Source organism: Dendrobates tinctorius, unplaced genomic scaffold (genome assembly GCF_039654945.1).
Source record: "Dendrobates tinctorius isolate UK_male_01 unplaced genomic scaffold, ASM3965494v1 ptg000049l, whole genome shotgun sequence".
Lineage (NCBI taxonomy): Eukaryota > Metazoa > Chordata > Amphibia > Anura > Dendrobatidae > Dendrobates > Dendrobates tinctorius.
The window spans coordinates 473,135-500,178 of record NW_027361717.1 but is presented as its reverse complement, the minus strand read 5'-3'; the positions used below and the strand labels follow the sequence as shown (position 1 = coordinate 500,178).

The window sequence follows — 27,044 nt, the reverse complement described above, 5'->3', positions numbered from 1 at the left end:
TGCACACGTTCATTCCCTCCAGGGAACTAAGAGGCACACATCGCCATTACTCACAACCACTTCATCGGCTGTTAGCCAGGAAGCCCCATCTCAGCGGGACCTTCCACACTGGACCAACCGGGTCCCAGCATTCACCACATGTGACCTACCCTGGCCACCTTATAAGTCCATAGCCACGCCCACCGGGTCACATGGCTATGACTTCATCACAGGTCCTTTCACCATTCACACACTTATCACAACGTTCTCAAATACAACCCCTGGGTGGGTTTGTAGGTAACTGGGTCCACCCGTCTCCCCAGTTACCTGGAGACTTCTCCCTGACACATTGAAACACCTCAGCAATATCCTTGCTGATCAGCACAAACACATAAGTCTCCATCTCAAGGCCACCCACCTTGAGATACATAACGGTCCTTTAGGATTCTGCAACTCATCCTCTCTCTTGGGACATCCACACAGCGCCCCCTAGCGGACACAGTGGTCAATACACCACAATATATATATATATATACACGTTTGTCGTTATAAAAGGGGGGGAACAGGCACATTTCTTGCACAGGGGGCATCCAGACACATTTCTTACACAGTGGCCCCAAACTGTCAATGTCCGCCCCTGGTACAAACTGATTTCCATACCGGCCGCTGGTCTCCTGACTGATATGTTATTATGAGGCTAGGATTGGGTTAGAAGACCTGTGGCCGGTCCAAGATAGGTGGTTCCCGCTGTTTGCAGACCATTAAGCCGTTAACTCAGTCTTTCCTTCCCACCTTCCAAGAGCTTTGTTTTATGATAGTTTTTTTTGTGGTATGAAATATACACTCATAAACATTGAAGTTACATCACCAGGAAGGAAAAGTCATGGAGCTATGGAAATCACAGGATGGAAGACATGTTAAAAATATGCAAATGATAAAAAAAATTTCCTAAACATTTTGATTTATTAAGGATGGAGTAAGAGTGCCACATGCAGAAAACACTGCACTCAACACCTTGTCTGCTGTCAGTTAGGTTATTAGTGGTTGTCAGAGGAATGTTCTGTGTCAAGGAAAACAACAGGGAAATCACATAGATTCAACTACCGTACTACCACACATTTGTCAAGGAGAACAGGCAGGAGATCACACTGATCCCACTGTTGCCACCAATTTGTCAAGGAGAACATCTGGGAGATCACGCAGATCCCACCATTGCCACCCATTTGTCAAGGAGAACAGCTGGGAGATCAAGCAGATCCCACCATTGCCACCAATTTGTCAAGGAGGACAGCTGGGAGATCACACAGATCCCACCATTGCCACCAATTTCTCAAGGAGAACAGACGGGAGATCACTCAGATCCCACCATTGCCACTAATTTGGCAAGGAGAACATCCAGGAGATCACGCAGATCTCACGGTTGCCACCAATTTGTCAAGGAACAACACTCTGCTGCCTCGAATCTCCAGGACAATTACGTAATCGAGAAAAAAAACATCAGCTGCTCCCTGTCCCACATACAGTCCTTGGCACCTCTTTTTACCAAAGCTCACTGAAATCTTTGGCATCGTCACATTAGGCCAGGACCTTCAGGCCTAACTAGGTCTGTGATGTGCTTGTTCATGTGCAGAGAAGTCTTATATGCAAGCACAAAATATTTTTGAAAACAGTGACTTAGAACACAGATTTCGAGTCTATAATTGAAGGTCAAGACAGATTTTGTCTCTGTATGAGAACAGAATAATGATTTTTTATGTATAATAATGATCATTGAAATCCTGGAAATTGTTTATGTACAACTGACTCCCTTCAACATGCAATATTGTTTTGGTTTGGGCATATGCAGTGGAGCCATGGCGGCATACCAGAATTTTGACTTAAGTATTGCACTGTTTCACGGGGCAAGCCAAAATTCTATCAGTATGATGATTAAGTCTAAGTTCACGTATAGGAGTGGTAGAAATGATATTCTACTCCCTGACACTCCAAGTGGTTAAATGTATTTTACAGTAGTGTATGTTATCTGAAAGTGAAATCCCCTGGGGCTGCATTTTAGCCTAGACAGGGTTAGCAGTAATGGCCAGCCAAGTTTGGAGAATGGGAACTGTGAATTAGTGCCAAGTTCAGGAAATGTCGCATTCAGTTAGAGAAAGGGTGGTGAAGTGGCGGCAGTGTATTGCCATAGAACCCTTCCATGAGAATCCATCTGTTGGCTTGGGAACCTCGAGATGGATGTCGGCGTCCTTGGGCGCACTAAGCCCGTGGCCCTGCCGGGTACGATAGATTCAAACTCTCAGAGGCAAGAGGTGATGAAATCCGGGTGCACTGCTTGTGGCGGAGAAGAATTCCTAGTGCTAGAGGAAATAGCAAGAGGAAATGCTCTACTCATACCTAGAACCAGGGCTGAAGTTATGTGTGGTACCTGTGGGAAAGCCTGTAACCAGTTAGGCCCTATCCTATTGTGGCGCCCCTGAGGCTTCAGTCACCACAGAGGTACTGCACCTTCTCCTAAGGTGTAGTGCCCCACCATCCAGGTAAGGTGGGAACTCCTGACCACGCTCCACACCTGCATTCCACACACAGGATAGTTCAGTGTGGCCACCTAACAGCTTCAGACTGGGGGTTAGCAGAGCACCCCTCGTGGAACCCTGCTTCGTAACACGAGATGTGCTGGGAGGCGGGTGGAGTGAGATGATATAAAAGAGTGGGAAGAGTGAAAGTTAGAGAGTTGGTTAGTTGGAGAGAGGAGAGAAGATGGGTGTCTGAGGGACGTGCTGCAGCAGGTCCCAGTGATCTGGGCTGCTGGCACGAGAAAGAGACTGATAAGATTGATAACCTAACTTTCCATAAGAGAGATAGAACAGATCGGAACAAAGGAGAATAGAAGGACGGTGGGAAGCTGGTTGAAGAAAGATAGAGAACCCTTCTAGTCCAGAGAGCGCAAAGGCCGGGGCCCTGTCCCCGAGGTTGATTGGATCTTTATGTCCGGCAACAGACACCGGAGGAGTAGTGAGCCGCTAACGCCTTGCTCCCATCATAGACTTGGGACACAACAGCAACTGAATAGAGAGCCAGGACGCAGAGTGGAGTCCCCGAAGCAGGCTACAGCTGTCTGTCATACAAGTAAAGACTAGGAACACCTAGAGAGAGGCATTCCAGGGTAACTAAGTACTGGAGTGCTTTGCACCTAAAGATGCATTGGAGGAGTCGTTCAGTAAGGTACATGTTGGCGGAGTGTGGAAGGGAGAATCCTACCCTGCCTGGAGGTTGGCTGGAGCCCTGACCTGGAGAACACAGTACGGAGTCAGGCAGTTGTGTGAACTGCAAACAGTGAGTAAAGCTTTGGAACCACATACTCTGGTGTCCTCCAGTTATTCCCGCACCGTTACACCTGAGTACCAGCATCCATAGCATTCTGCGCCTCTCCTCATCCATTGCACCTACACTGCCCTTGGACTACAGCTCCACCTGTGGGGAGCTACACCATCTTTGCTGCACCACACCATCAGTCCCAGCGGATCTGTATGCAGCGTTGGCTCAACACCTTACTTGCCAAACACCACAGGTGGCGTCACAAACTATTCTAATAAACTTTAACACCATTAACATCACCGCCATTTATATTGGGCGCCCAGGGCCACGGACCGGGTAACCGCTGCTGTGACACGTTCCCGCCTTGACACCGGCCCGATACCGAGTACCCCGCTGCCCTGGGTGTGCGAGGGCGACCCACTATATTCTTCATTGTAATGACTGTAAGCTGCCAAGTAAAAGTTGGACTGTTTTAACAAATTCAGTGTTCTCTGGATTGCTGCAAAGGTCCTGGAAGATGAAAGCCTGGAGCAAGTGGAGGCATATGGGCCATAAGTAAGTGTGATGCACCCCACACATAGCAGCACACTGGGACTGGGACTCGATTTTCCTGCAAGGTGCCATAGCACATAGAAGGAGCAGCTCACCCATGACTACCTCACCCAGGCACCTTACACACGGACTTCTTTTATCTCTTCAGCTACCGCTTTTGTTTGTGACTTTTATTCTAAATAAATATAATTTTTATTCAATCCTCCTGTGAAGAATGGTTCTTTGCTAGGAAGCACAAATTTTCATATCAATAGCAATTCTGGTATTTCATTTCCTTTTTTTTCTTGCAGCATTTAATATATGGGTTAAATAATGTTATATATTGATAGATCAGACTTGGACTTTTACAGTCATGATACTGAATATGTTTATTTTTCTTTAAGTTGGGTAAAGAGGGTTGATTCGAATATTTAGGATTTTTTTAACTTTTCTTAACAACTTTTTTTTACTTTATACCTTATTTTTGAGACTCCAGACTTGAACCTGCCATCATTTGATGACTTTTTCTATATACTGTAGTATACAATGATAGACTCCTATGAAGCGGTCTGTGGTTGGGCTTTGCAATGGCAACACACAATCATGCATTACGATGGTGCAGATGGGCAGGGTCACTCACCTAAACGTTGCTGACAGGGACAGTGACATTTAAGGACTTTTAAAGGGCTGTCCCATAAAAATAAGTTATTACCTATTCGCAGTATTGTATGACGGGTGTCCGACTGATGGGACCTGCACCGTTCGACAGTACAGGGAATCTTATCCCCGATAGGGAACTTTTATCCCTGTCACAAAATGGAGCGGAAATTTGCAAGGCCAACCACTGCTCCATTCTTTCTCTATCGTACTGCCGTACAAAGCTGAGCACAGAGCTTGGCAGCCCTTTAGAGAATGAAAGGAGCATGCCTGCTGTCGCTACATTCCAATCGGGTTAAAAGTGCCCATTTCTGCTGATCAATGCGGGTCCCAGTAGTCGGACCCCCATCAATCAACAAGCTATCACCAATCCTGTGGATAGTTCATAACTTGTTTTTACCGAGCAACCCCTTTAACAGCAGTGAAAGGAGATAACTTTGATAGGTGCTGTCTAGAGAGTTACACAACACAACTGGTGTTTTGACATAAATTTCTAGTACAAAGAAAATCAACTAACAGGTGGTCTAAATTTAGACAAGAGTCTTCAAAAGTAGACATGTTTAAAGGGAATCTGTCACCTCATTTTTCGCAAGTAAGCTGCGGCCACCACCATTAGGGACTTATCTACAGAATTCTGTAATGCATTCTGTAATGCTGTAGATAAGCGCCCGATGTAAACCAAAAGATAAGAAAAACAAGTTAGCTTATACTCACCCGGGGGCGGTCCGGTCCAATGGGTCCAGCGCCTCCCATCTTCTAGCGATGACGTCCTCTTCCTTGCTTCTGTCGTGGCTCCTGCGCAGGCGTACCGATTTGCCCTGTTGAGGGCAGAGCAAAGTACTGCAATGCGCAGGGAAAGGTCAGAGAGGTCCGGCACCTGCGCACTGCAGTACTTTGCTCTGCCATCAACAGGGCAAATCAGTACGCCTGCGCAGGAGCCACGACAGAAGCAAGGAAGAGGACGTCATCGCTAGAAGATGGGAGGCGCTGGACCCGGACCTGCGTCACCCATTGGACCGGACCGCCCCTGGGTGAGTATAATCTAACTTGTTTTTCTTGTCTTTCAGGTTACATCGGGGGCTTATCTACAGCATTATATGCGAAAAATGAGGTGACAGATTCCCTTTAACAAACAGCGTTTGATGAATCTAGAACATATTGAGACTGTCCAGTCTAAGTCTGAGTGTGAAGAAGGTGTAAGACCTCATTCAGACGTCTGTGTTTTATCTCATACGAGAAAGATGGATCAATTTCCAACAGAGTTTCGTTAGTATTTCTCATACGTTCTCATTGAAGGTTCTCACGACTCTCCAAGCAGTCAGTTAAAAACAGACAACACTGGAATGTAATTGGGAAGTCATCAGTGTGCTGTCTGAGTTTTCACAAACCTATTGATTTGAATTAGTCAATCAGATAAAAAATGGACTTGTGAAAGTCTTTTTTTCCTGGACAGATGACTCACAAATAAATACAGGCCCATAAACAGTATACAATACTACTGTAGAATAGGTGAATGTTCTTTTCGTGAAACATTCAATTTGACTTTCCCGGAAAGGAAGAGGACTTGAATTCTAGTGCCACCTACTGAGTGTAGCAATACTAAAAGTCAACATTGACCCTTTAAAAAGCTGTGCCACATGACTTAGGATAAGAAGCGAAACCAGATATTCATTTTTCAGACACGTGTTTCAGGGTGTTTGCCCCTCATCAGTGTGAAGCGGGAAGTAAGATTTGGTTGGGTGAGAGCCTTCTGACTGAGGATCTAAGCTACAATGGAAGGCTTATTAAATGGTCAATATTGTCTTGTAAGATTTCTGCTTCCAATAGGTGACAATAGAGTTAAAGTCCTCTTCCTCTCTGAAGAGTGTATTTGCATTTTTAATTTCCCATAGGAGCATTGCATGTCCTAGAAGTCTCCTTACGTAAGTTGATAATCTCCACAAGGAGAGATGTTACCCTTTAGACTCCCACTTTTCGTGAAAAACATGGGTAGAACACGTATGTGAAGACGGATGTCGGAATGAGCCCTAAGGGCTGAGGTTGTGCTGCACACTTTGTAGTACTGACATAGAGAAAAATTCTATTTGTCTTCCTATTGTGTATTAATACAATCTATAGTAAAAGTTCACTGTATAAATCCCTGCTGCTTGTGTTTTAGTGCAGGCTGCGAGTTTTTTTTCCCCAAGTTCACCTCACCACAGTCTTTATGATGTCTGCTTTTCCTTTGCCATGCTCAGAGTATGAGTGGAGCGCAGATATTGGAGAATGAGACGTGTACGTCACTTTGCTTCCATTATCAATAGTGATAAGCAAGCGTGTTGGGATAAGGTGTTATCTGAGCATGCTCCTGTGCTAACCGAGTGTCTTCGGCGTGCTCGAATAATATGTTCGAGTCCCTGTGGCTGCATGTCTCTCGACTGTTTGACGGTCACAACACATGGATTGATAGATTGTATGTTAGGCATCCCTGCATGTGTTTCTGCTGTCGAACAGCTGAGAGACATGCAGCCGCGTGGTCTCGAACATAGTATTCGAGCACGCCGAAGGTACCCTATTAGGACAGGAGCATGCTGAGATAACACATAACAATCGCTCATCACTAATTATAAAACAGAACATTTAGGTTTAACACAAGCAAGTGAAAAAGAAGACATCAGAGCAGAATTGCAGTCACCTCATCAGACCACGAAAGCTCAGATCAAAGGGCGATCATGTGTTTGGGATTGCGGTAAATTCACTGGGGGATGGGACCACTGATAGAATCACACCTATAATGTAAGATCAAAGGAGAGCAAGTTTCAAACAACTGAGATTTCTGTCTTTGTCCTTAATCCTCTGGTATTTCCTGGAAGGACAGTATTAAGACTGTGGTTGTGTTGGAAATATTGTATGAATATGCCATTTACACAATTCACAGAAAAAAACCTGTGTATACCGCATCAATAGTGTACATGAAGAAAAGAAGCAACTCTGTAATATATCTTATCAGAGAAATCGGCTCCTTTCTCCTCGTTCAATGGAGACAGACTTTCCCATTACTAACATAGATGGCATTTGGTGCTTTTAAAACTCTATGAAGAGGGAGGAGCTGGTGAGTGACACATTCTGCTGAAACGACAGTTACTTTTCTCCATAGAACTTTATGAGCACCAAATGTCAGGAGAAAGAAGCGAATTCCTCTAGTAAGATATATTGCAACGTTTCTTACATTTCATGTGTGCTATTGATAAAAATATGGTTACTCTGGAAGGATGGCCAATATTATTGATATTTAGACTATGTTTGAATGACTTTTTTATTTGAATTTGATCTATGAAGGTCGTTATCTGGGCAACAATAGCATAAATCAAACAAACCTATCGACTGATTTAGGTATAACTTGCGGCCTGGTTGGAGCTGCCATTAAAGGGAGCTTGTCACCAATTTCTGCCTCTTAAACCAAGAGCAGCATAATGTAGAGACAGAGACCCCCATTCCAGTGATGTGTCACTTACTGAGTTATTTTATGTAGTTATGATAAAATCACTGTTTTATCAGCAGTATCACTAGAGGGCTAGTTAACCTGCTGCCAGTTAGTCAAGCATATTCATGGGCTCTGAATAGCCCCTCCTCCCCCCACTGATTGGCAGCTTTCTTCCTACACTGTGCATAGACAGAAAGCAGCCAACCAGTGGTGTGGGCGGGGCTACACGGAACTCAGCATTCAGAGAACTGCAAGATCTGCACAAGATTAAACAGGAATTTTATCAAAACTACGTCAAGCAGCTTAGTAAGTGATACATCACTGGAATCAGGGTTTCTGTCTCTATATCATGCTGCTCTCAGATGGTGTAACAAAAACCTGGTGACAGATTCCCTTTAATGAGAAAAGATTTTTTTTTCACTGCAGCACCCAAATAGCAAAACGGCTGATTCACATTTCCACAGACATCTGTCATTATTTGGCATCTGTCAAACAACTTAAAGTCATCTCATTCACTTCAATGGGCACACACCCTGGACGGCTATCTAAAGATAATAAATAGCATGCTTCTAATTAATAAATGCAATGTTTTACTTCTGCACACCTTTGTACATGCAAATTCCAGCTTTGGTCAGTTTTTATTTTCTGCACTCTTTTCTTCCCATTCTTGCAAAAGCCATTATTTTTTTTATTTTTCCATTGCCATAGCCATTTATTTTACCATACAATATACTGAAAAATGGAAAAGAAAGAAAAGAAAAGTGTGGTGAAATGGAGGCGGATTGGGGAGAAGCAATTCCAGCATTAGGGTTTGGTATCACCTAAATTCATTGTGCAGGAAAACTCACCCAGCAACGCGATTTTTTAGACGTATGAATACAACAATACCAAAATTGTATAGTTTTATTTTTTTATTTTGATGGTCAATCTAAAAAAGATTGTAAATTGCAAAATATTACAGAATACAAAACTTTTATTTTTCTATCACCGGAGCTGTATTAGGGTTTGATTTTTGGCATGGGGAGCTAAAAATTTCTCGAAACCATTTTGGGGTTAATTTTGACAGCTTTTATTGCATTTTTTTTTTTTTTTTTTTAGGAAAAAGTGGTGAACAAACTGCATCCTAATATCCCAAATAAGCTGCATCATTAAAAGGGTATTCCCATCTCCAAGCTCCTATCCCAATATGTTGTAAGTGTAATAATAATAATATTAGAAAATACCTCCAATTAGAAATGTAATATAGTTCTTCTGATTGTCGCTTACCCTATGTGCAGGGCACTGCAGTAGCTTAGGTAGCCAAGATTACTACCACTAAGAACTGTCACTTTATGATTGGTCGTAACCATGGGTACCTAAGATGCTGCAATGCCCTGCTTATGGGGAAAGCAACATAGTGAATCAGAAGAACTATACTAGATTTATAATTGGAGGTATTTAATAATATTATTATTATTACATCTGCTACATATTGGGATAGGATCTTGGAGATGGGAACACAGCTTTAAGGGGTTAAACATAACTGGTAATACGTCTAAGAAGAATAGTGTTTTTTCTATTAGTCATAGAAATCAGTGAGTCCTGGATTATCCATTAGCAAAACAGATCTGTGGGAGATTTTTCTATAAAAGTATCAGGATATTTCAGTTTAATAAACAATCGTTCTGTTTCAGCATTTCAGGGAATCTCGGATATGTGACCCGGTTACGCTTTTCATTTTCTGTTATTTATGAAGCTTAAATACCTTTTCGAGTTAGTAGAAAGGGTCGTCTGCCAAAAAGTCCCAATTGTGCGAGTGGCGATGGATCAAGCCCGGCCTGTTATGCTGAACGGCACATTCTCTGAAACGATTAACAAGGCTTTCCCTTTAATCAGTTGGAATGAAAAATGTCAACAGAGAGTAAGAGAAGGTTCTGTTCTCAGTGGTGGGAGGGCGGCGAGGATCGTGAACGGGCATGCTTCACAGGGAGGGTCAGTCACACCAAGGAGAACAAAGAGCGCCGGAGCTTTACTCCAAGGAGTTCTGTGATATGTTCTCTTGATATTAAGGAAAGTAGGTAGAGCTACCAATGGTCCGGAATTTGCCATACTTGTTCCTATATTTCAGAGGCAATCGAAGCAAAATATCTGACACTAGAACAGTCCTTCAGACTGCAGAAGCAACGGTATTTTAGTCTGTTACCTATTTGTACTTGCCACATTTAGGATCTCATGTGAGGTGCTAGGCAGAGATAAACGGAATCTGTCAGCATGTTTTGCTATATAATCTGACAGCAGCATAACATAGGTGGATGAAAGCCTGATTCCCGCGATGTGTCACTTACTGGGCTGCTTGGTGTAGTTTTGATGGAATACCTGTTTTGTCTGATGTAGATGTAGCTAAGACTTCTGTTCTGTAACCCCGCCCCACACCATTGATTGTCAGCTGTAACGGTGCATTGTGAGCAAACTGCCAATCAGTGATGGGGGCTGCCTTACAGATTAGCCAGACTGGTCTGCACGTGAGATATAGTCGCAAAGTGATAATATCCTGCTGATAAAAGAATGATTGTATTGAAACTACAACAAACAGCCTAACAAGTGTCAGATCCCTGGACTCAGGCTCTTTGGTGCCAGACATAGTGTTTAGCTTGGAGGCCAAAAAGTTCAATTTCGGTCTCATCTGACCACAGCAGCTTACTCTTTACATTTGAGAAGCCTCCCACATGTCTTTTGACAAACTCAAAAAAAGCCTAACAATTTTTGTGTGTAAGTAAAGGTTATTTCCTGCCCAGTCTTCTATAAATGCCACCTCTATGCAGTGTACAGCTTACTGTGGTCGTATCAACAGATATTTCAGTCTCTGCTTAGGAACTCTGCAGCTCCTTCGGGGTTACTTTTGCTCTCTGTGCTGCCTCTCTGACTAATGTCCTCCTTGACCAGGCTGCGAGTTTTGATAACATTTTTGCTGGAGGTGCACACCAGAATAAATTTGGCACATCTTACAATTTTGTTTTACAGAGTCTGCAAAGGAGACTCCTAAAGATGCCTACAACACAGATGTGGACAAAACCTAATATAACCATGTCCAATTTATACAAAATGCACTTCTTATAAGGTTTCCACAATTTAAAGGTTGTTAAGGGAGTTGTCCCATAAACAATAACATCTAACCACAAGATAAATGATAACAGATGGACAGATTGATTACTGAGGAACCAGCTTATGAGACCCCAGTAGATCCCAAATCACAAAAGGACCCAAAGTTCCCTATGTGCAGGGCCGGACTGGGACAAAAAAAACAACCCTGCCACACAAATCCCACCAGCCCACCAACTAAAACACTCATCAGCCCCAATCAGTGAATTTTTGCTATACTTTGTCATCCCCTCATCACTCTGTTATAGGAGTTATTTAAAGAGCCACATGTGAATGGCACCACAGTGCGTATGATTGACCACAGCTCCATTTACATGGTGCTCTTCAAAGCTATGTTTCCGAGGATCATGGGGGTCCCAGCGGTCAGATCCACAACAAACAGAAAGTCATCCCCTATCCCCACATAATGCTCCATACAGTATAATGGGCCCCATATATTACTTCATACAGTATTATGGGCCCCATATATTACTTCATACAGTATATTGGGCCCCATATATTACTTCATACAGTATATTGGGCCCCATATATTACTTCATACAGTATAATGGGCGCCATATATTACTCCATACAGTATATTGGGCCCCATATATTACTTCATACAGTATAATAGGTGCCATATATTACTTCATACAGCATAATGGGCCCCATATATTACTTCATACAGCATAATGGGCCCCATATAATTCTTCTCACCATACCCTGCTGCTCTGGTCTCCTCAGTGTTTTCTGATCCTCCTCACTGCTTGGCACAGGGACATCATTAACTTTACCTATATAATTGTCCACTTGGACTGATAGTAATAGTGATTTGTTTGTACTCTGTTGTCTGGGGCTGGCCCACTTTATGGGGGTGCTCAGGGCATATAATTATACACCAGTAAAAAGTATGAGAGGCTCAATGTGACCAGTGCCTCCTAGTTTCCTACCCCCCTTATTCTCGTCCTGTTGTTGTAGTTTGTGGATAGTTATGCCCATACCTTTTGTATGTGAGTAATTGAATAATAAAGACTTTTGTACATTTTTATACTAACTTTGTCAATTTTATGTACTATTTTCTTTCTTTTGAGCTATGTGCTCCTGTTCTCCATTTTGTAGGATGATATGCTCATTGTACATTATGTAGGTCATACTGCTATGTCTCTATATAAATTATATAGGTGATACTGCACAGTGTTCCCTATATATTGTATATACAGGAGTATCACCTATATATTGTATATACAGCATTCTGTACACATATAGGTGATACTGCAATTATACAAAGCAGTTGCTGTAATATAGATAGACTGCTGTGTATAATTGCATTGTCACCTACATGACATATATACAATAGTCACAGTATCACCTATGTCTTAGAAATTTAAATGATGGAGGCAACATGACGCTCACTGTATCCCTCTGCTAGTAAAGCCAGAATTGAGGCCTTCTTTTCAACTCCTTTGGCATGGCTAAAAGTTATTTTTTCATTCCTATTACTTTTGGGATATTACTAGCACTTGTTTTGCCATCCAGCTAGTCCTATTGCAGGAGGTTTGTGAACACCACAGCAGGGTTTTTTTATACTTTCCTTCGTTAAATAAGATTTGGTTCAGGTGATCACCTAATCAGAAGCACATTAAGTAGAGTGAGGTGTACTCTGGTTGGAATTCAACTGACACTGGAATGGAATGGCTGTCAGACATGTAGAGAAGCTGATTTTTATAATATTGTGCAGTGGTCTCTTAATTTTTGCCAGAGCTGTATATATTAGGACAATTCCCAATGTCAAACTCTCACAGAGGGATGGAAGTTATATCCCACTGTATAAGTATACATAGGGATCTATAGTCTATAGGGCCTGTCCAAATACTGACAATTCTGTCATGTGAGATCAAGCTCCTGCGATGTGATCGTCCCATGTGGACATCTGAAGGATGGGCTATACTGTATGGTGATAAAAAGGTTACATCAGTCTGAAAATGCTTCTTGCAGTCATGGTTTGGCTTTTTTTTTCCACTTATTTCTATGGTTGAGCATGCTCACCATCCCATATGTGTGCTCCAAGACATGTATGTATAAAGCCCCCTTCACACATAGCGAGATCGCTAGCGATATCGCTAAAGCTTCACCGATTTTGTGGCGCAAAAGCGATATCGGTAGCGATCTCGCTACATGTGACACTTACCTGCGACCTGGCTCCCCGCTGGATATCGCTGATCGCGCGAGATCGTCCTGGTCCATTTCTCGTCGTCGGCTTCCTGCTGGCACCGATGAGCAACTCCATGGACACGGGTGGAAGATGTCACCCTCGCTGCATGTGACAGGTAAGTGACGACCGCTGCTGCATCGCTGTGAGATCTGCCTGTTTGGCAGCTCGCTAGCGTCCATGTAGCGATGCATCACCGATCCTGACCGGGTCGTATCGTTGTCGGGATCGCTGATGCATCGCTAAATGTAACGGGACCTTTACACATGATGAACTATTCTAATCCTCTTCACTGTACAGATGGAGGTCCAAAGGACTGTGAACTGCAGATCAGCTCCTATTCAAATCAATGGAAATTGGGCTGCAGTTCTTGGCTTTGTCCATTACACAGTAAACGTAGATAACTGCTATTTAGTGGAGGAGAGGGTGCAGAATCTCGACCAATCTGATAACAGTGATGTATCTTAGGAGCCCATGCAAAACAGCTGTTGGCAGAACAATAGTTTGGCAGGCAGCTTTCTCTCCCAACTCCTACATACACTGTGTTCACTATGAGAGAGACACTGCCAGATTACACTAGCAGTGGCTGAGAACAAGAAAATCCTCATCTAGCTTAAAAAAATGTCTTTAAAAAAAAAAAAAAAAAAATCACATGTTCGGGAACAGTCAGGAGGTCTCCATACACATTAAACTGTTGGCAGGTTCTGGCCAATGTTAGTCTAATATGTTTGAGGGCTTTAAGCATAGGTCATCGGTATCAAACCTGGAAAACCATTTATTCATCCAGATGGCGTTTTAAAATCATTGTATCCATTAAGATGGAAACACTCGTGAAATTTGTGGAGCAGTTTTTTGAAGAGTCTGAGTTAGGGCTCATTCGCACCACTGTATTAGGTGGCATAAATTGAACTAGACTTGCACATTCAAGTCTACGGGTCCATGGAAATCATCGCACTGATTTCTGCAGTCACAAAATGTAGATGATGGGAGAAATTTTACTCTCCTCACATCTGAGAGAATCGGATCACACTATGCTAACACTCAGATCAAACTCTTTTCAGTGGCATTAGTATATTCGGTCTGATTCTCACGAATGAGAGAATCTACAGTTGAGTGACCCACTGACCCTTGCCTTAAAGGTAATCTGTCACACTTTTTTGCCCTATGAGCTGCCGGCATTGACATCAGGGGCTTATCTACAGCATTCTGTAATGCTGTAGATAAGCCCCCGATGTAACCTGAAAGATAAGAAAATAGAGTTAGATTATACTCACCGGGGGGTCCGGTCCGATGGTTGTCGCGGTCCGGTCGGACGCCTCCCATCTTCATACAATGCCGTTTTCTTCTTTCCTTCCTGTCATGGCTCCGGCGCAGGTGCACTGCTCTGCCCTGTTGAGGGCAGAGCAAAATACTGCAGTGCGCAGGCGCCGGGAGAGGTCTGGCACATGCACACTGCAGTGTTCTGCTCTGCCATCAACGGGGCAGAGCAGTCCGCCGGCGCCGGAGCTACTGCAGGAACGGAAGAAGAGGACGGTATCCTATGAAGATGGGAGGTGTTGGACCGGACCGCGACACCCATCGGACCGGACCGCCCCCCAGTGAGTATAATGTAACGTGTTTTTCTTATCTTTCAGGTTGCATCGGGGGATTATCTACAGCATTACAGAATGCTGTAGATAAGCCCCTGATGTCAATGCCGGCAGCTCATAGGGTAAAAAAGGGTGACAGATTTGCTTTAAAGATAAGCATGTAAAAGGATAAGTGTTAGTGTACCGTTACACTAAACGATGCACCAGCGATCCCGACAAAGATACGACCTGGTAAGGATAGCTGGTGCGTCGCTAAATGGTCGCTAGTAAGTTGTCAAACAGACAGATCTATCCAATGACGCAGCAGCGATCTGGCAATCCGTATAACGACCTTGGCAGTCATTGGTACCTTGTCACACAGCAGATTTTCTGATGATTCCCGCCTGTGTCCATGAGTTCTGCGTCGCCAACGAGGTCGCTCATTGGCGTCAAACACGCTATGCACGCTGGCCAGCGGGACACTAGCGATCAAAAAATGGCCTAGGACATTCAAGCGCGATCAGCAACATCGCAGCGGGGGCCCGGCCATAACTTCAGTTGTCCCCAGCCCTACAACTTTTTGGATCCACTCGTTTGGCTCTCAACAGTTCAGCTAATCCGAAACCATGACAGATTATCAGACATACTGATACAAATCCATCACAATGAAAAGTAACACACTCTTTAAAATGCTGCGAGTACTGAGGCGCTCTTCCCTAGGAGCACTGAGCCTGTCTGACAGCACAGGGAGGGCGGTCACTTTGTATTGCGCCTCCCCACTCCGCATGTATGAGAACTCCCTGTTTTTAGAGGAATTTACTAATTTGTTCTCTGTTCAGTCTTGTGAAATTCCACATTATGGAGCAGCTCTGTGCTGAAAATGTTTCATGTCAGATTATGGTTATTTCACATCCATTGGTTGCACTTGTCTCGCGTTATGCGTCTCGTTCACACCTGTGTCTGGTTCATTATGGGCACAATTGGCTGTTAGCACCTGGATCTAAATATCCACACTGCAGAAATAACACTGACACTCGGACCCCACAGTAATCCAGTACGGAAGGGAGGAACATACGACTGCAGAGAAGAAACAGAAACACAAATATTTGGGGCCATCTACACTATACCAATGTTCTCATCACCAGAGCCAAAATTTTATAGAGACCACAAAGTAAACTCCCATCTGGCAGAAGAGAGCAAGCAAAGCTCCTCCGTGCAATAAATATGACTGGCAGCAGCGTATGCAAACCATCAGCCAAATCCCAGAGAGAACCAGAAGTGCCAGACAGCGATCCGCACCCCCCTCTGTACCACTGGCATGCTCATGTACCAGAGCTCAGCAGGTCACACCACTAACAGCGCTTGTCATTAGCATCAATCTCGCCTTCAGTGTACACGGTGACTATGGGGGAAGTTGCTTACGGCGAATGTTTGGGACCATTATTTATGTAGAGCTCTATAAAGAGGGGGAAACAAGTAGAGGTGGAATCCCTCATATTGGAGGGGGAGCAGAGAAATCTCATGAAACCCCCAAAGGGAATAACTAACATTGTCATCAAAACTAATGGACATATGAAGGAAATGGTGACTATAAGCAGGTTATATGCAGTCCTATGTAAACCCTGCAGTCCTATGTAAGCACTGTAGTTATACAATGCCTTTTACAGGACATCTGACAAACTTCTCTCAGCTGCAGACACTATAGAGCCTCAGCTACACGGCAGGATATGATGCCGCTGCACGATGTAACCCCCAGACTCTCCATGCAGGACAGGAGCACAGCCCTGCAAACACGGTGACACCCAGTGCAGGGAGCATTCCAGGTGAGCAGTGCCCACCACGGCCTCCCGCTGCTCACCTGTGTATGAGGCGCAGTTCGCTCCTGCACAAGTAGCGCGTTGTCTCCTCACACATGGCTCCTCTGGCAGCACAGTGCCGCCGCCACATTCCCAGCTCCTATCGGGGGGGTACAGACTCCTGGCGTCCTCTGCATGCCGCAGCGGCAGGCTTTTCAAACATCTGCAGAGGCCCTGGTGCGTGCTCTCCTGCACTGACGAGGGCCGCGCTCACGAGCCGACCTGGGCCGCCGCGGCCCTGGTCAGTGCATGCACTGATAGAGTACGCCGCACCAGGGCCTGGGCAGTGCAGAAGATTTTAAAGGGCCGGCGGCCCATTTTGAAGCTGTGAGCCGTCAGCCCAGCGGGCATCTGCCCGGTTCGCCAGATTATCAATCCGGGCCTGCCTATGTGAATTGATCATTAGTGGAATTATGCGACCACCACTCTTATAAACAGTCAATGAAGCATTTGTGACACACATTCACTACTGCTTGATCCACATAAGGGAACTTGGGATCAATGGTGTACGGTAGGCAGCCTTCAGGGCTGGGCTCAATGTGCAAACTTTGAAAGGAAAGATAAAAAGAAAGACGTATATATTTTTTCTTTTTTCCATTTTTGCTTAAATAAGAAAGGGCATCACAGATGCCAAAGATCCAGAGCAGTGGACAATCCCAAACTTCTAGCCAGGTACTCCAAATCTCCAGGAGAGGACCACGCTGAAACATTTTGGCATCCACATGAGTCCAATACAGTTGGATCCTGTGGTAGAACAGAGAGCCTTATGCTCCCTGCCCCACCACCCTCCATTTAGTATTCGGCAGGCTGCAGTAGGTTGGCGACAAACAAGATGCCAGTGTCCCCGCACAGGAGCTACAGTTACATCACTGCATTACACCACATGCGCCAGTCTGTCCTGTGTGTGAAAGATAAGGACTCAACGAGATAAGGTGAATATAAACTTTATTTGTCTGCAGAGGTGGCATTTTTAAGGCCCAGTTACACATAACGATATCCCAGCAATCCCACCAACGATCTGACATGATGGGATCGCTGGGACATCGTTAGGCTGATCGCTGGTGAGCTGTCACAAGACAGCCCCTCCAGCGATCAGGACCAGCGACGCTGGATGCTGGTTTCTAATGTAATCATCGGGTATCTAAGAGCCGCGCGACTCCTGGATACCCGCTGTTTACCTTGGAAACCAGCATGTACGCCGGTTTCCAAGGTAAACAGCGGGTATCCAGGAGTGTGATGGAGCCTTTACTTTTTGAGGTTGCTCTCAGGCTTACATGACATACATAGAGCTCCTGCTCTGCTGCTTGCAAAACCAAATACTCACACACCCAAACCATAAGTGAATGTTTAAAGGGGAATCGTGGACATGGGCCACTCCCAACATCCGGAGGGGAAGGAGAGGTCCATCCCACTACCTCCCTACAGATCGCTCCAAAAATAAAAGCCCATGTCAGGTTTGTTTTCCTAAATCTGACTTGGTCAAATAACTTGACCTTGTCCTCACTCTATGGCTGTAATTACAATGCGCTCCAGCAGGTTCAGAATGTTTCTATGCGCATCCCATGGGACACATAACGACCTTTATATATGATCCCCCCTCACTGCCTCACAGGGGACACTAGTACACTCCAGTAGCACATTTAGGGGGCGATATTTAACTCAAGGGGGCACGCAAGGGGCAGTATTACTGAATTATTACCAAGTTAGAGAGAAAAGTACTTGAATTACCTCTGGTGCTGCCACTGTTTGATACATTCTCATGATTGTCAATGGTTAGACCCTCAGCAATCATACGTTTTACAGTCATACAGCAATCATATCCAAAGCAACGATACAGTATTTTTATGGTTCAACCACTGTATTATAAATAAATTGTAAATTCTCTATATGCCACTTGCATTACTATTAGAAGCTAAAAGTCAGAATACAGCTTGTGTAAAATGCACCAATATTACAATTAGAGCAGTTATAGCTATGACCAAATGTTCCCTACAATCCAAGGGCGTTACTTCAATAGGTGCAGGTGTTAAAATCACACATGGACCCTGGAGCTTAAGGCGCCCAAAAAGTCCCATTGACCTATATTAAAAGACTTGTGTCAAGTGTAACAGCCGGATGGATCACGCAGACCCCACCACTGTTACCAGTTTGTCACAGATGACATCAGAGAGACCACCCAGATCCCACCACTGCCACCAATATGTCAGGAGAATGCAACTTTACTACCTCCATTCGTCAGGTCAATTACTCAATTGAGTGATGAGTGAAGGAGAAGGTTGCAACTGCTTCCATCATTGGGGTACTCACAGTGAGCATATGGTATATACATCTCTGATTACAACGCATGAAATATATGTATATACCCTGGTACAGTCACTGTAAGCTCCACAATAACAAAAATGGAACCACTGTTAGCTGCCATCACCAATCACTTATACAGGCAAATTTTGGCCCCAGGGATGCGGTTTACAGAGCAAGAGGAACAGAGTTATTAAAATTTATATATTTAATCCAAAAAGTTAGGCAGTAGATGATACAAAATGGGAACAAAACAATACATTATATACAATTAAATTAAACAAAAAGGCATAATGAAAGAAAATTACTAAACTTGATGTCACGGAAATGACTCACAGCTTATCGGCGGTAGGTACTCCTTAGGAAAATAATGGACAGAACCACAGAAAGATGTACTTTCTGCTTTTTATTAAATCAAATTTATGTCCACATACCTCCCCTTGATCAGCTTATGTGAGGGCTGATTGTGGGATATGCTCAGCCCATCAGGATTTTATGAGATCCACAATTTACAGAATCTTTGTCCCTGGAGGTCCCAGGTGGTAGATATTGTCATCATGTTTCCTGTCACGATATTACCTGTCAATAGAGATGAAATATAGCATGTACAGCCTAATCTATCTGAACGTTAAGTTGTAGGGGTTTTTCCACATTTACAGTAACGTGAGTGAATGCATTCTTTACGTCCCTTCACTATGGCACTGAAAATGTATCACCCATAAGTATCAGATCGATGCAAACCCAAATATTCATATCTGATCACCGTAGACAGTGTCTAGCTGCAATTGTTCATTTTTGTCTTAGAAAAGAAAAGAACAAGAGTTACCTCTGAAAGTGTTAGATCTTCCACTTCTCTGCCTCTTGAATATACGGACCTCAGACTTTGTGCCTTCTTCCCAGCCAATCTTCCTGCTGTAATTATCTGGTCACTGCAGGAGGCCCCTACTTCAGTGGAAGTTGAAGTGTTAGCTCTCTCTCCGCTTCCCATGCTTTAATTTGTACTCTTGTTCCTGGGTCTAATTAATCCCATATGTTCAATGATAAGGTCTATTTTAATGGGAATTGAAGTGTCAGCTCTTCTCTCTTCTCTGGAGATGTCATTATGGATTTTAATTTTTCTTTAGGATAACCTGCAATAATTGGGGACCCCATTGTAACTTTTGAATTGGGGATCCTGAGCTTCAACTTACGCCACTCTTATAAATAAAGTGAATATTCTTCACATCACACAAATATAAGAAATCTACAAAATTTAAACTGACAGAAAAACATTCACAACATCAAGAGTTCAAATAGTCAAGTCTTGTAAAACATCTATCCAGCCTTGTATACCGAAATTAAAGGGCACAGACAGGCAATGAAAACAGAGAAAGCAGGAACAGGCTGGAGTGACAAAGGGAAACGCTGCAGTCATCTGCTTGCTTTTATGATCAGATTTATTATTTTTGGAACCATCTGTTTTGTCTATCCTTTGAAGTGCTAAAAAAATACAACAAAAATATGTTAAAATTACATCTTAGCAGAGCAATTAGCATATAGAAGATAACAAGAATGGTCAGCTAACAGTATGGAGATACATGCAGCATAAAATAACTAAATCATAGTTTCATATCAATAACATTACCCAGATCTAGAGGCCAGGGCGATGATTCAAAAATCACTGGATAAACCTAAAATAATTAAGGGAATGGCAAATTAAGAGCTTAGCACAAGACATAAGATCCAAAATAAAGAAATAGGTGAACAAGAAAGTTTTTGAAAATTTTTTTTAAAATGTTGCTTAAAGAATTAACATTTTTACGAATTGCATTTCTCCATATTTCCTCCTGTTGGAGCCATTGAATAGCACGATAATGGTAGCTATGTATATGAAGTTGAGTGAAGCTTTTATGTTTGCAGCTGGTGGCTGCTGTTTCCCAAGATATTTGTTTTTCTCATGACATATTAATAGCATCCATAAGCTCAGGCAGTTTTAATAGATGATGTTGCTGCAGATTTCAGAGACACAGGAAATTCCATTTACGTTAAACTTGAAATGTTTTTGAACAAGGAGTTGTGTTTTTACTGAGATGCCCTGAAGATAAGTTGTGTCTTAAGACGGTCCATCCCTTCTAAAAACATATAGAAAATAACACAAGTGTTTATGTAGAGCATTAAAAAGTGGTTAGAAAATCATTCAAGTGGAGGGCAGTATTAGCATCAATGGTACAAAAACATTCCAAGGATTTAATGCATGAGTTCTGCTAGAACTTCAATTCTTAGTTCGCCTCCCTCTTCCTGATGTACCTCTGTATGGACTTCAGATATCTTTTACATTTGTTCTCGTTCCCGTTTACTTCCCGGTTCTACCACCAATCTCTGTGATTCCTCTTCTGTCTGGATGTGTATGTGACTACTACAGCCAATCACTCTCCAGTCAGTTTGTCTGTATGGCCAGAACAAATTATACAAAGTCTTTATACACCCAGTTATGGCCGTATTGATTTGTAACTCCACTGCATCTGGTGAAAGTATCCCCGCTGTCTGTAATCCCCGTCCATTCACACACAGGCTGCTATGTGGTCTCCCTTTGCACAGGAAGAAAAATGCGCAAATTGATTCTTCAGAGGCAAAGAGGACTTATACTCTAGCGTCATCAATGTCAGTACTGACCCTTTAACAAGCCTTGCCACATGACTATGAATATATTTCAAAGCAGAATCTCAACTTGCAGACAGTTTCAGGATGTTGCTCATTGTCAGTGCAAAGCATGAGATCTGAGAGGCATTTGACTAGGGTCTAAAAGGTAACGTTTCTTCTTGTGGAGAGCAATATGGCTGAGTAGACAGAAGATGTGCAATGTTCCTCTGGGAAATTAAATATGCATACAGTCTCTTCAGACTTGAACTTTAGCGTTATCTATTAGAAGTAGCATCCCTAATAGTCAATATTGACCTTTTAACGAGCCTTGCCACATGACTGAAGATAAAAGCCAATCCAGAATCTTAATTTGCAGACACATGTTTCGGCATGTTGCCCCGCCTCAGTGTAAAACATGAGATCTGAATTGGATGCATGAGATACTTCTGACTTTGATTGATACACAACGTATGTAAGGCTGTGTGCCCACGTAAGCGTTTTTTTTCGCGTTTTTACCGGCAAAAACGCTTAAAAATTGATAAAAAAAGCATCCCATTCATTTTAATGCATTTTGCACTTTTTGTGCATATTGATGCATTTTTTTCTACGAAAAAAACGCTACGCGGTAAAAACGGAGCATGCTCATTAATTTTGCAGAAAAGTCTGCATTTTTAGCTATTTTCTATGTGTCTGGGGACGCGCGGAAAAAAACGCATCAAAAACGTGCGGAAAACAAAGCGCATTTTCTGGGAAGGAGTCCGGTTTTCATGCAGAAATTTTCTGCATATGTGGGCACATAGCCTCACAGTCACCTGACAGCTGCAGCCAAACACAGTCCTCAGTGATCAGATAACAAAAGATCTAGATGCCATCACTTCCTGTCAAGACAGACCATCAGAGTGGCCAGTGGCGGAGTAATGGGGTTAGAGACAAAGAATATAACTTTATAATATTTCTTGGCATTTATGACATTTTTTGTAAGTTGGTCATGCCTTTAAGTACCTTGAAAGGTGAAACTTTCTAGCTCTAACTCAACTGAGGAGCAAAGTCTAAGGAATGCTCATTTTCTTCACCATAGACAATTGCCAGGAAATCTTAAATTAATAGGTCAGATGTCAAGGTCATGGTCCTCAAAGTAATTGGCAGTGATGGACTATTGCAATGGAGGTCACAGTAAAGTAGCCACATGACAGACAAGGGATGATAATTGGAGGTCAGTGGTTAGAAGAAAGACAAAAGTCCAAGAAAGAGCAAAAGAAAACACATCCCAAGCGTATGACAAAACGCAAGTCCAAACACAAAACTGTAGTCAAAATGTCTATGAAATGATACCTTTGCCTGTATAAATAAAGCCAAGAGAACTGGTTTACATCTATGTGCAATGACAGCCGGACACTCAGACTGGTGATGTCATTGCCAAGTGCCATGACAGCTCGGGGCACATGTTGATAAGGTGCGTCTGTTTTACATAATACAATCAGACCTCCAGTTATTGCCATCAATTGTACAGATCCGATATGGAGCCATGTGAGAAACATGTGAAAGAGGCTTGGGCTACAAGGAGTATTTGGTTGCTACACAGGTTGCACGGACAAAGATGGCTGTATGCTGATTTTGCATGACAGCATAATGCAAGTAACTGGAGTGCCAATGCATCAGGCAAGCAACAAAATGTCAGAACCAGTTGCATTTTATGCAATTTTTTTTGTCACACTCGCAATTTTCAATGTGACCCCATTCACTTTCAATATACTGTGATGTAGCAGCAGCATACGGCAATCTGTGGCAACATGACCCATGTCATGGCTTTGTCGCTGTTTAGCCTTTAGAATACTTAAGATTCAAAACTTTAAAAATTAAACCCTGGAAAAAAAAAGATGTATGGCCCCCCTATAAATTCAAACCAGCAAAGGCTAAACAGACATCTGTGGGATGATTTTAATAGACTGGGAAGGGGTCAGAGACATTGCCCCCCTAGGCTGCGAACATCAGCCCTCAGTTGCCCCAGAATGGCGCATGAATAAGATGCACCAAATCTGGCGCTAAACCTTGCTATTCCCTCTTGCCCTGTGGTGGTGGCAAGTGGGGTTAATATTTGTGGGGTTGATGTCACCTTTGTGTCGTCAGGTGACATCAAGTTCACAGGTTAGTAATGATGAGGTGTCTATAAGACACCTAGTCATTAATAACCCCATAGACATATTGTAAATAAACACACAGAAAGAATAAAGTGCTTTATTTGAAAAAATACAAAATACTCTTTAACACATTTATTTAAAAATAAAAAACACAGTTATACTCACCTTATGCCCATTTTATTGAAGGGTTCATCCCCTGTAAAAATCAGAAAAAAAACATATACTCACACTGCGTCCAATCCATTGAAGCCCTTGTCTCATGTAAAAAAAGAAAAATAAATCACCATATGCCTCAACTGTCCAACATACTGTCCCTTGATGTAATCCATCTCAGCATCTCAGCGGTAACTGCTTTACAATCTGGATGGTGTCAAGATGTTTAATTACAATATGAATATGGGGTAATCTGGGGGGAGGGAAATATCTCTGACCAATTTCCATTTTATTAATATCAACCCACATCTGTCTGTTTAGCCTGTGAAAGTATTGGAGGAAAGTAATATGAAGGTGAAGCAGAAGTCCAGAGAGGGTGATATCCATAAAAAAACAAATGATATTTGAGAGGGGAGCAAGATTGCACTAAATATAAAAAAAGAAGCAACAAAGATCAGCTCACCTCCTCTCCAGTCCCACCGCATGGATCATGCAGTACTGCAAGTAGTAAGAAGATGAAGCAGAAGTCCAGCGAGGATGATATCCAGAAAAAAGCAAATGATATTTGAGAGGGAAGGAAGATCGCACTAAATATCAAAAAAGAAGTCACAAAGTTCAGCTCACCTCCTCTCCAGTCCCACCGCGCGGATCATGCAGTGCTGTAAGTAGTATGAAGGTAAAGTAGAAGTCCAGCTTGGGTGATATTCATAGAAAAAACAAATGATATTTGAGAGGGGAGGAAGATCGCATTAAATATCAAAAAGAAGCAACAAAGATCAGCTCACTTCTCCAGTCCCACCGCACGGATCATGCAGCGCTGCAAGTAGTATGAAGATGAAGCAGAAGTGCAGCAAGGGTGATATCCATAAAAAACAAATGATATTTGAGAGGAGAGCAAGATTACACTAAATATCAAAAAGGATGCAACAAAGATCAGCTCACCTCCTCTCCAGTCCCAACGCGTGGATCATGCAGTTCTGCAAGTAGTATGAAGGAGGGGAAGCAGAAGTCCAGGGAGGGTGATATCCATAAAAAACAAATCATATTTGAGAGGGGAGCAAGATCGCACTAAATATCAAAAAAGAAGCAACAAAGATCAGCTCACCTCCTCTCCAGTCCCACCGCGCGGATCATGCAGTGCTATAAGTAGTATGAAGGTAAAGCAGAAGTCCAGCTTGGGTGATATTCATAGAAAAAACAAATGATATTTGAGAGGGGAGCAAGATCGCACTAAATATCAAAAAGAAGCAACAAAGATCAGGTCACCTCTCCAGTCACATCGCACAGATCATGCAGCGCTGCAAGAAGTATGAAGATGAAGCAGAAATGCAGTGAGGGTGATATCCATAAAAAACAAATCATATTTGAGAGGAGAGCAAGATCAAACTAAATATCAAAAAAGAAGCATCAAAGATCAAATCACCTCTTCTCCAGTCTAACAGCGCGGATCATGCATTGCAGCAAGTAGTATGAAGATGAAGCAGAAGTCCAGCGAGGGTGATATCCATAAAAAAAACAAATAATATTTGATAGGGGAGAAAGATCGCACTAAAAATCAAAAAAGAAGCAACAGAGATCAGCTCACCTCCTCTCCAGACCCTCCGTGCGGATCATGCAGTGCTGCAAGTAGTATGAAGGTGAACCAGAAGTTCAGCAAGGGTGATATCCATAAAAAAACAAATGATATTTTCTTGAGCGGAGAAAGATCGCATTAAATATAAAAAGGAAGCAACAGAGATCAGCTCACCTCCTCTCCAGTCCAACAGCATGGATCATGCAGTGCTTCAAGTAGTATGAAGGTGAAGCAGAAGTCCAGCGAAGGTGAAATCCATAAAAAAACAAATAATATTTGAGAGGGAAACAAGATCGCACTACATATCAAAAATGAAGCAAGAAAGATCAGCTCACCTCCTCTCTATTCCCACCACGCGGATCATGCAGCGCTGCAAATAGTATGAAGGAGAAGCAGAAGTCCAGCGAGGGTGATATCCATAAAAAAAACAAATGATATTTGAGAGGGGAGCAAGATCGCACTAAATATCAAAAAAGAAGCAACAAAGATCAGCTCACCTACTCTCCAGTCCCACCGCACGGATAATGCACTGCTGCAATTAGTATGACGGTGAAGCAGAAGTCCAGCGAGGGTGATATCCACAAAAAACAAATGATATTTGAGAGGGGAGCAAGATCGCACTAAATATCAAAAAAGAAACAACAAAGATCAGCTCACCTACTCTCCAGTCCCACCGCACGGATCATGCAGTGCTGCAATTAGTGGGAAGGTGAAGCAGAAGTCCAGCGAGGGTGATATCAATAAAAAAAGAAATTATATTTGAGAGGGGAGGAAGATCGCACTAAATATCAAAAAAGAAGCAACAAAGAACAGCTCACCGCCTCTCCAGTCCCACCAAGCGGATCATGCAGTGCTGCAAGTAGTATGAAGGTGAAACAGAAGTCCAGCGAGGGTGATATCCATAAAAAAACAAATATTTGAGAAGGGAGCAAGATCGCACTAAATATCAAAAACGAAGCCACAAAGATCAGCTCACCTCCTCTCCAGTCGCACCACGTGGATCATTCAGTGCTGTAAGTAGTATGAAGGTGAACCAGAAGTCCAGCGAGGGTGATATCCATAAAAAAACAAATAAAACAAATGATATTTAAGAGGGGAGCAAGATTGCACTAAATATCAAAAAAGAAGCAACAAAGATCAGCTCACCTACTCACCTGTCCCACCGCACGGATCATGCAGTGCTGTAAGTAGTATGAAGGTGAACCAGAAGTCCAGCGAGGGTGATATCCACAAAAAACAAATGATATTTGAGCGGGGAGCAAGATCGCACTAAATATCCAAAAAGAAGCAACAAAGATCAGCTCACCTCCTCTCCAGTCCCACCTCGTGGATCATGCAGTGCTGCAAGTAGTATAAAGGAGAAGCAGAAGTCCAGCGAGGGTCATATATCCATAAAAAAAAAATCATATTTGAGAGGGGAGCAAGATCACACTAAATTTCAAAAAAGAAGCAACAAAGATCAGCTTACCTCCTCTCCAGTCCCATCGCATGGATAATGCAGTGCAGCAAGTAGTGTGAAGGTGAAGCAGAATTCCAGCGAGGCTGATATCCATAAAAAAAAAAAATGGTAT

General features: G+C 43.0%; 2 long non-coding RNA genes across 3 annotated transcripts; both read right to left on the bottom strand.

The window, feature by feature from the left end:
* Window positions 1-19,219: 19,219 nt before the first annotated feature.
* On the bottom strand, window positions 19,220-20,662 carry LOC141091205 (uncharacterized). 2 transcript variants are annotated; one of them, XR_012232449.1, is made up of 4 exons: window positions 20,615-20,662; window positions 20,323-20,469; window positions 19,817-20,120; window positions 19,220-19,569 (listed from the first exon to the last, which is right to left on the bottom strand). It is a non-coding gene; the product is annotated as an uncharacterized lncRNA (long non-coding RNA). The 2 variants fall into 2 exon arrangements; XR_012232448.1 differs by having other exon boundaries at window positions 19,817-20,469.
* Window positions 20,663-24,831: 4,169 nt separating this feature from the next.
* LOC141091204 (uncharacterized) lies at window positions 24,832-25,993 on the bottom strand. Its single transcript, XR_012232447.1, has 3 exons — window positions 25,648-25,993; window positions 25,486-25,520; window positions 24,832-25,074 (listed from the first exon to the last, which is right to left on the bottom strand). It is a non-coding gene; the product is annotated as an uncharacterized lncRNA (long non-coding RNA).
* Window positions 25,994-27,044: the final 1,051 nt, after the last annotated feature.